The following is a 9,213-nucleotide window of genomic DNA, read 5'->3' as shown; positions in this document are numbered from 1 at the left end:
GGGGAATTGGAGCAGGATCCCCAGGAGGGCGGGGATGCCCTCGGGCTCCCTGGGACAGTAACAGAGGAACTGCGCCCCGGGAGATGCGCCGAGCTCCCTAAGGGCTGCAGCGCTCGGCGGGACCCGGAGCAGCTCGGAGGGGCTCGGGCGGCGGCTCCGCGGAGGGGGCTGCGGGGCTCCCGGAACAGCTCGGTGGCGGCGGCGGCTCGGGCGGAGGAAGAAGCTCCGCGGAGGGGGCGGCGCGGCTCCGGGAACAGCTCGGAGGGGCTCGGGCGGCGGCTCCGCGGAGGGGGCTGCGGGGCGGGAGCGCGAATCCAAAAGCGCAGGCCCCGGAGCACAGGGCGCCGGGACACAGCCCAGGATCCGACCTCCCCGGGGACAGGCAGAGGCCGGGAGGGCCCAGGACAGCGAGGACGCTGCTGCCCCGAGCTGAGCAGATCAGCGGCCCCGCCCGGGAGCCCCCAGGCCCTGCAGACGGAGAGCCCCGGAGCTACTGCGGGAGCTGACTCCGGGGTCCCAGAGCGGCCCCCGCCACTGTGGCTTCCTCCCGGGGCCTCACAGGGTGAACAACCCCCACTGAGCCCTGCACCAGGCAGGGGCAGAGCAGCTCCCCCAAGGGCTAACACCTGAGAATCAGCACAGCAGGCCCCTCCGCCAGAAGACCAGCGACACGGACCAGTTCCAGGGGAAGTCAAGGGACTTAAAGTATACAGAATCGGAAGATACTCCCCCGTGTTTTTTGTTTTTGTTTTCTTTGTTTGTTTGTTTTTGTTTTGTTTTGTTTTGTGCTTTTTTTTTCTTTCTTTCTTCTTGATTTCTGATTGCTTCCCCCACCCCACCCCCCCTTTTTTTTTCTTTTTTCTCTTTTCTTTCTTTTTCTTTTTTTTCTTCTCTTTTCCCCCTTTTTTTCTTACTTCTCTATTTTCTTTTTCTCTTTTCTTTCCTTCTCTCTCTTTTTCTCCTTTTCCCAATACAACTTGTTTTTGGCCACTCTGCACTGAGCAAAATGACTAGAAGGAAAACCTCACCTCAAAAAAAAGAATCAGAAACAGCCCACTCTCCCACAGAGTTACAAAATATGGATTACAATTCAATGTCAGAAAGCCAATTCAGAAGCACTATTTTACAGCTACTGGTGGCTCTAGAAAAAACCATAAAGGACTCAAGAGACTTCATGACTGCAGAATTTAGATCCAATCAGGCAGAAATTAAAAATCAATTAAATGAGATGCAATCCAAGCTAGAAGTCCTAACGATGAGGGTTAACGGGGTGGAAGAACAAGTGAGTGACATAGAAGACAAGTTGATGGCAAAGAGGGAAACTGAGGAAAAAAGAGACAAGCAATTAAAAGATCATGAGGATAGATTAAGAGAAATAAATGACAGCCTGAGGAAGAAAAACCTACGTTTAATTGGGGTTCCTGAGGGCGCCGAAAGGGACAGAGGGCCAGAATATGTATTTGAACAAATCCTAGCTGAAAACTTTCCTAATCTGGAAAGGGAAACAGGCATTCAGATCCAGGAAATAGAGAGATCCCCCCCTAAAATCAACAAAAACCGTTCAACACCTCGACATTTAATAGTGAAGCTTGCAAATTCCAAAGATAAGGAGAAGATCCTTAAAGCAGCAAGAGAAAAAAAAGTCCCTGACTTTTATGGGGAGGAATATTAGGGTAACAGCAGACCTCTCCACAGAGACCTGGCAGGCCAGAAAGGGCTGGCAGGATATATTCAGGGTCCTAAATGAAAAGAACATGCAACCAAGAATACTTTATCCAGCAAGGCTTTCATTCAAAATGGAAGGAGAGATAAAGAGCTTCCAAGACAGGCAGGAACTGAAAGAATATGTAACCTCCAAACCAGCTCTGCAAGAAATTTTAAGGGGGACTCTTAAAATTCCTCTTTAAGAAGAAGTTCAGGGGAACAATCCACAAAAACAAGGACTGAATAGATATGATGACACTAAACTCATATCTATCAATAGTAACTCTGAACGTGAACGGGCTTAATGACCCCATCAAAAGGCGCAGGTTTTCAGACTGGATAAAAAAGCAGGACCCATCTATTTGCTGTCTACAAGAGACTCATTTTAGACAGAAGGACACCTACAACCTGAAAATAAAAGGTTGGAGAACCATTTACCATTCAAATCGTCCTCAAAAGAAAGCAGGGGTTGCCCTCCTTATATCATATAAATTAAAATTTACCCCAAAGACTATAGTGAGAGATGAAGAGGGACACTATCTCATACTCAAAGGATCTATCCAACAAGAGGACTTAACAATCCTCAATATATATGCCCCGAATGTGGGAGCTGCCAAATATTTAAACCAATTAATAACCAAACTCAAGAAATACCTTGATAATAATACACTTATACTTGGTGACTTCAATCTAGCTCTTTCTACCCTGGATAGGTCTTCTAAGCACAACATCTCCAAAGAAACGAGAGCTTTAAATGATACACTGGACCAGATAGATTTCACAGATATCTACAGAACTTTACATCCAAACTCAACTGAATACACATTCTTCTCAAGTGCACATGGAACTTTCTCCAGAATAGACCACATACTGGGTCACAAATCGGGTCTGAACCAATACCAAAAGATCGGGATAGTCCCCTGTATATTCTCAGACCATAATGCCTTGAAATTAGAACTTAATCACAACAAGAAGTATGGAAGGACCACAAACACATGGAGGTTAAGGACCATCCTGCTAAAAGATGAAAAGGTCAACCAGGAAATTAAGGAAGAATTAAAAAGATTCATGGAAACTAATGAGAATGAAGATACAACCGTTCAAAATCTTTGGGATGCAGCAAAAGCAGTCCTGAGGGGAAATACATCGCGATACAAGCATCCATTCAAAAACTGGAAAGATATCAAATTCAAAAGCTCACCTTACACATAAAGGAACTAGAGAAAAAGCAACAAATAGACCCCACCCCCAGCAGAAGAAGACAGTTAATTAAAATTCGAGCAGAACTCAATGATATCGAGACCAAAAGAACTGTGGAACAGATCAACAGAACCAGGAGTTGGTTCTTTGAAAGAATTAATAAGATAGATAAACCATTAGCCAACCTTATTAAAAAGAAGAGAGAGAAGACTCAAATTAATAAAATCATGAATGAGAAAGGAGAGATCACTACCAACACCAAGGAAATACAAACGATTTTAAAAACATATTATGAACAGCTGTACGCCAATAAATTAGGAAATCTAGAAGAAATGGACGCATTCCTGGAAAGCCACAAACTACCAAAACTGGAGCAGGAAGCAATAGAAAACCTGAACAGGCCAATAACCAGGGAGGAAATTGAAGCAGTCATCAAAAACCTCCCAAGACACAAGAGTCCAGGGCCAGATGGCTTCCCAGGGGAATTCTATCAAACATTTAAAGAAGAAATCATACCTATTCTACTAAAGCTGTTTGGAAAGATAGAAAGAGATGGAGTACTTCCAAATTCGTTCTATGAGGCCAGCATCACTTTAATTCCGAAACCAGACAAAGACCCCACCAAAAAGGAGAATTACAGACCAATATCCCTGATGAACAGGGATGCAAAAATTCTCAACAAGATACTAGCCAATAGGATCCAACAACACATTAAGAAAATTATTCACCATGACCAAGTAGGATTTATCCCTGGGACACAAGGCTGGTTCAACACTCGTAAAACCATCAATGTGATTCATCATATCAGCAAGAGAAAAACCAAGAACCATATGATACTCTCATTAGATGCAGAGAAAGCATTTGACAAAATGCAGCATCCATTCCTGATCAAAACCCTTCAGAGTGTTGGGATAGAGGGAACTTTCCTCGACATCTTAAAAGCCATCTACGAAAAGCCCACAGCAAATATCATTCTCAATGGGGAAGCACTGGGAGCCTTTCCCCTAAGATCAGGAACAAGACAGGGATATCCACTCTCACCACTGCTGTTCAACATAGTTCTGGAAGTCCTCGCCTCAGCAATCAGACAACAAAAAGACATTAAAGGCATTCAAATTGGCAAAGAAGAAGTCAAACTCTCCCTCTTCGCTGATGACATGATACTCTACATAGAAAACCCAAAAGCCTCCACCCCAAGATTGCTAGAACTCATACAGCAATTTGGTAGTGTGGCAGGATACAAAATCAATGCCCAGAAATCAATGGCATTTCTATACACTAACAATGAGACTGAAGAAAGAGAAATTAAGGAGTCAATCCCGTTTACAATTGCACCCAAAAGCATAAGATACCTAGGAATAAACCTAACCAAAGAGGTAAAAGATCTATACCCTAAAAACTATAGAACACTTCTGAAAGAAATTGAGGAAGACACAAAGAGATGGAAAAATATTCCATGCTCATGGATTGGCAGAATTAATATTGTAAAAATGTCAATGTTACCCAGGGCAATTTATACGTTTAATGCAATCCCTATCAAAATACCATGGACTTTCTTCAGAGAGTTAGAACAAATTATTTTAAGATTTGTGTGGAATCAGAAAAGACCCCGAATAGCCAGGAGAATTTTAAAAAAGAAAACCATAGCTGGGGGCATCACAATGCCAGATTTCAGGTTGTACTACAAAGCTGTGGTCATCAAGACAGTGTGGTACTGGCACAAAAACAGACACATAGATCAATGCAACAGAATAGAGAACCCAGAAGTGGACCCTGAAATGTACGGTCATCTAATATTCGATAAAGGAGGAAAGACTATCCATTGGAAGAAAGACAGTCTCTTCAATAAATGGTGCTGGGAAAATTGGACATCCACATGCAGAAGAATGAAACTGGACCACTCTCTTTCACCATACACAAAGATAAACTCAAAATGGATGAGAGATCTAAATGTGAGACAAGATTCAATCAAAATCCTAGAGGAGAACACAGGCAACACCCTTTTTGAACTCGGCCACAGTAACTTCTTGCAAGATACATCCACAAAGGCAAAAGAAACAAAAGCAAAAATGAACTATTGGGACTTCATCAAGATAAGAAGCTTTTGCACAGCAAAGGATACAGTCAACAAAACTAAAAGACAACCTACAGAATGGGAGAAGATATTTGCAAATGACATATCAGATAAAGGACTAGTTTCCAAAATCTATAAAGAACTTATTAAACTCAACACCAAGGAAACAAACAATCCAATCATGAAATGGGCAAAAGACATGAAGAGAAATCTCACAGAGGAAGACATGGACATGGCCAACAAGCACATGAGAAAATGCTCTGCATCACTTGCCATCAAGGAAATACAAATCAAAACCACAATGAGATACCACCTCACACCAGTGAGAATGGGGAAAATTAACAAGGCAGGAAACAACAAATGTTGGAGAGGATGCGGAGAAAAGGGAACCCTCTTACACTGTTGGTGGGCATGTGAACTGGTGCAGCCACTCTGGAAAACTGTGTGGAGGTTCCTCAAAGAGTTAAAAATAGACCTGCCCTACGACCCAGCAATTGCACTGTTGGGGATTTACCCCAAAGATTCAGATGCAATGAAACGTCGGGACACCTGCACCCCGATGTTTCTATCAGCAATGGCCACAATAGCTAAACTGTGGAAGGAGCCTCGGTGTCCATCGAAAGATGAATGGATAAAGAAGATGTGGTTTATGTATACAATGGAATATTACTCAGCCATTAGAAACGACAAATACCCACCATTTGCTTCAACGTGGATGGAACTGGAGGGTATTATGCTGAGTGAAATAAGTCAATCGGAGAAGGACAAACAGTGTATGTTCTCATTCATTTGGGGAATATGAATAATAGTGAAAGGGAATATAAAGGAAGGGAAAAGAAATTTTGGGAAATATCAGGAAGGGAGACAGAACATAAAGACTCCTAACTCGGGGAAACGAACTAGGGGTGGTGGAAGGGGAGGAGGGCGGGTGTTGGAGGGGAATGGGTGACGGGCACTGAGGTGGACACTTGACGGGATGAGCACTGGGTGTTTTTCTGTATGTTGGTAAATTGAACACCATAAAAATTAATTTAAAAAAAAGCAATAAGAATAATGCAAATTCTGTGAGAATAGAGTAAGATTAAGGGACATTTATGTCACTGTAGATTTAATGACTTTTTCCCATGATTTTGCTCTGTAAGAAGAACTGCCACCTGCCATTGGGGCAGTTGAGGCAATGATCCAGCAGACTCCAGATGCAAGCAGTCCCATAGAGCTCCAGGTGACAGCTTGGGCAGTAATGCAGAAATAGCACGGCTCACTTAAGCTCAGAGACAAAGATGCTAAAGACCGACCAGGGAATATATGTAGTCTGTGTGCTTTTAAAAATACCTGCCACTACAAAGGTCATAATTTCCACCTGAAATGACACTTTTTTTTTTAAATGACACTTTTGAATAGGATTTTTCACAATTATGATTAAAATGTTTCTACCCATTGTTGCTTAGAAAAATGCTCTCACAATACTGAAAAATGCCAAAATAAAAACAAAAGCAAAAGTGCAAAAAGCCAGACAGTACTGGGCATGCATTCCATTTCTGTTGGTATCCTATCTTCATGATGCTTGAAGCCTTTTTTCCCCCTGACATTTAACCACCAACTGCATTACAGAGCTCTCAGGCTTTCTGTGATGGGGAGATAATGACCATGAGCATAGCCTAGATATGAAGGCAATGTGGTAACAGGACTTACCAGCAGACTTGAAGGGGACCTGGGTGATGGAGAACACCCCACTACTCATCTGAGTTAAAATAAGCAAATTAAAAAACCCTGTATCTTTAGCCTTTGTAGCGAGAACGTAAGAAGTTATTCTATATGTGTTGTGAAAATGATTTTAATTGGCTAAAATTATATGGAAATCCATATTATATGCCCTGCTGTTTCAAAGAATTAGCTAGTACAACATTGCCTTCATTCACCTTGATTGCAGTGATATCCATCAAGTGATTCATGTGTACAGTTGATCCTCAGTATTCATGGATTCAGGATTTGTGAACTCACTTTCTTGCTGTCCCCCAAAACTAATACTTGAGATGCTTTTGTGGTCACTTGTGGACATGCACAGAGCAGAGCTACATATCCTCAGTTGAGGTTAAACAAGGAGATGTTGTACTTTCTTGATTCAACTCTTATACTGTAAACAAGTTTCCTTCCTCTTCACTATTTAGTACCGAATTGTCACATTCTTGTACTTTAATTGCTGATTGTTTTTTATTTTAAGATTTTTACTTATTTATTTATTTGAGAGAGATAGAGCATGAGCAGGGGGAGGGGCAGAGAGAGAGGATAAGCAGACTCCCTGATGAGCAGGGAGCCCACCTGATGTGGAGCTTGATCCCAGGACCTGGAGACGATGACTGGAGCCAAAGGCAGACGCCCAACTGACTGAGCTACCCAGGTGCCCCTAATTGCTGATTTTACTGTTTAAAATGGCCATTATGTGTAGTGCTTAAGTGTTGTCTATTGTTCCTAAGTTCAAGAAGACTGTGATGTACCTTTCAGAGAAAATAGGTGTGTTAGGTAAACTCAATCATGAGTGTTAGTTCTGTTATCTATGAATTCAAGTTAATGAGTCAAAAATATAGATGAAATAAGTGTATTTAAATAGAAAACACATGCAAGAAAGATTACGTATTGATGGTTGATGAAAATATTCTGACCAGTGGCTGACAAGAGCCTAAAGTCATATTTTCTCTAGGAGCAAATGTTCAGTATTGGCTAATTCAGTGTTAACAGCTACTTTATGGAGCATAACTACCACAAATAATGAGAACTATTATTTATCAACTTAGTTGATTGCATAACTCACATCTTTGTATTTATCATTCATTCAATGGATATTTGTTATGCACACAGAATTATGGGACTGGAAGGCTGTCAAATTACTTAACAACACTTATATTAAATTTCTAAATCCACTGAGTTAGATCCAGGTCAATCAAATGCCTTATAAGGAAGACCATATTTAGATAAGTATCAGAATGTGGAAATTACAGAGTTCTCAACAATTCTCAGAGCAGAGTTCATGTCTTCTCTGCGCTCTGTGGTAGTATTCTGAGCAGTGTGAACACAGTGAACATTTGCTACCTTCTTCAGGCGGGCTGCATGAGCACCCTTGCATGTGGCGAGGGGGTAGGCAGGATGAAGAGGTGGGGCTATCCACTCTCTTCCTGGCAGAGCTAGGAGCCCTCCTCACAGCACAGATGGTCACACAAAAAGCATGGATGGAAGTAAACTCACTGAGATGGTGGTTCTCAGCTTACTTACTGTCCTACCCCACTCAAGTGATATAACTCGCTCATCAGTAACAGTTGCTCCTATAGGCACTAATGCCTAAGAAGGAGGTAGGATTGTGTGCAGTGGTGGTGGGGTGGGGGGAAGTTGTCAGAATTTCTTTGAGGCAAACGTAACTTGAAAAAGTCCCAGAGGTGATTTTGACATACTCCCTCCCCTCAGCAGAGTGTGACATTTCCTTCTCACATTTCTGTCTGGTGAGAGAACATGCCTTGTTATTTCACAAAATGTCCAGTTCTAACTCAGTGCCCACATTTGGTGTTTTGCTAGTGCTGGATCTTACTTTATTGTTTAGAATGACTTGTTCTTAGTCATGCCTTTAGGAAGCTTAAGGGGCATATTTTAGATTCTCTCTCTGGATCACTACCTTGTCCCAAGTCACCACTCTTGCCTTGTAAACATCAGAAATACTCATTCTTGCATAAGATCATTGTACCATTTCTGCTTATGGTCCGTGATTTCTTCTGTTAGTATCTCTCTCTTTAAGTTGAATAACAGAACAGCATGTTACTTTGATCTTCCTTATTTGTGGCAAAACACATCCTTTTTGGACTCTTGCCTTTAAAAAAAAAAGACTTCCGTAGGATATAATATAGTTAAGAAAAGATTTATGTCAGCAGATAATCCCAGTTCATTCTTTGTTCTCTTTGAATCTGCTTCTTATCAAGATGTCCTTTATAGTACCATACCTCCTTTATCTGTATTTCAGGGGCCATTGAGACATTTTTCCCACTATCTATGAAAAACATTTCATTATTATTTCAGTTCCAAAAAAACCAATGATCATCAGCCTCTTTTGCATATTACTGCTCCTTGATAACGCTAGCTCAAACTAATTAAAGATGAAAGTTTGCTTATGATTCAAGAGGTCTACAGCGAAAATGAAATAGAATCTTCCTATTAATAAATAGCACTCAGAGTAATAGAAAAATCCAAGGGAG

At 41.7% G+C, this 9,213-nt stretch overlaps 1 protein-coding gene across 1 annotated transcript in view; it reads left to right on the top strand.

Annotated features, from left to right (window-relative positions):
- STARD13 (StAR related lipid transfer domain containing 13) overlaps positions 1–9,213 on the top strand; it is a 404,789-nt gene that overhangs the window by 112,930 nt on the left and 282,646 nt on the right. The gene's annotated exons all lie outside the window — the stretch shown is intronic.

Source organism: Vulpes lagopus, chromosome 8 (genome assembly GCF_018345385.1).
Source record: "Vulpes lagopus strain Blue_001 chromosome 8, ASM1834538v1, whole genome shotgun sequence".
NCBI classification, from domain to species: domain Eukaryota; kingdom Metazoa; phylum Chordata; class Mammalia; order Carnivora; family Canidae; genus Vulpes; species Vulpes lagopus.
The sequence above is the reverse complement of the archived record's forward strand: the minus strand, read 5'-3'. Positions and strand labels throughout refer to the sequence as shown.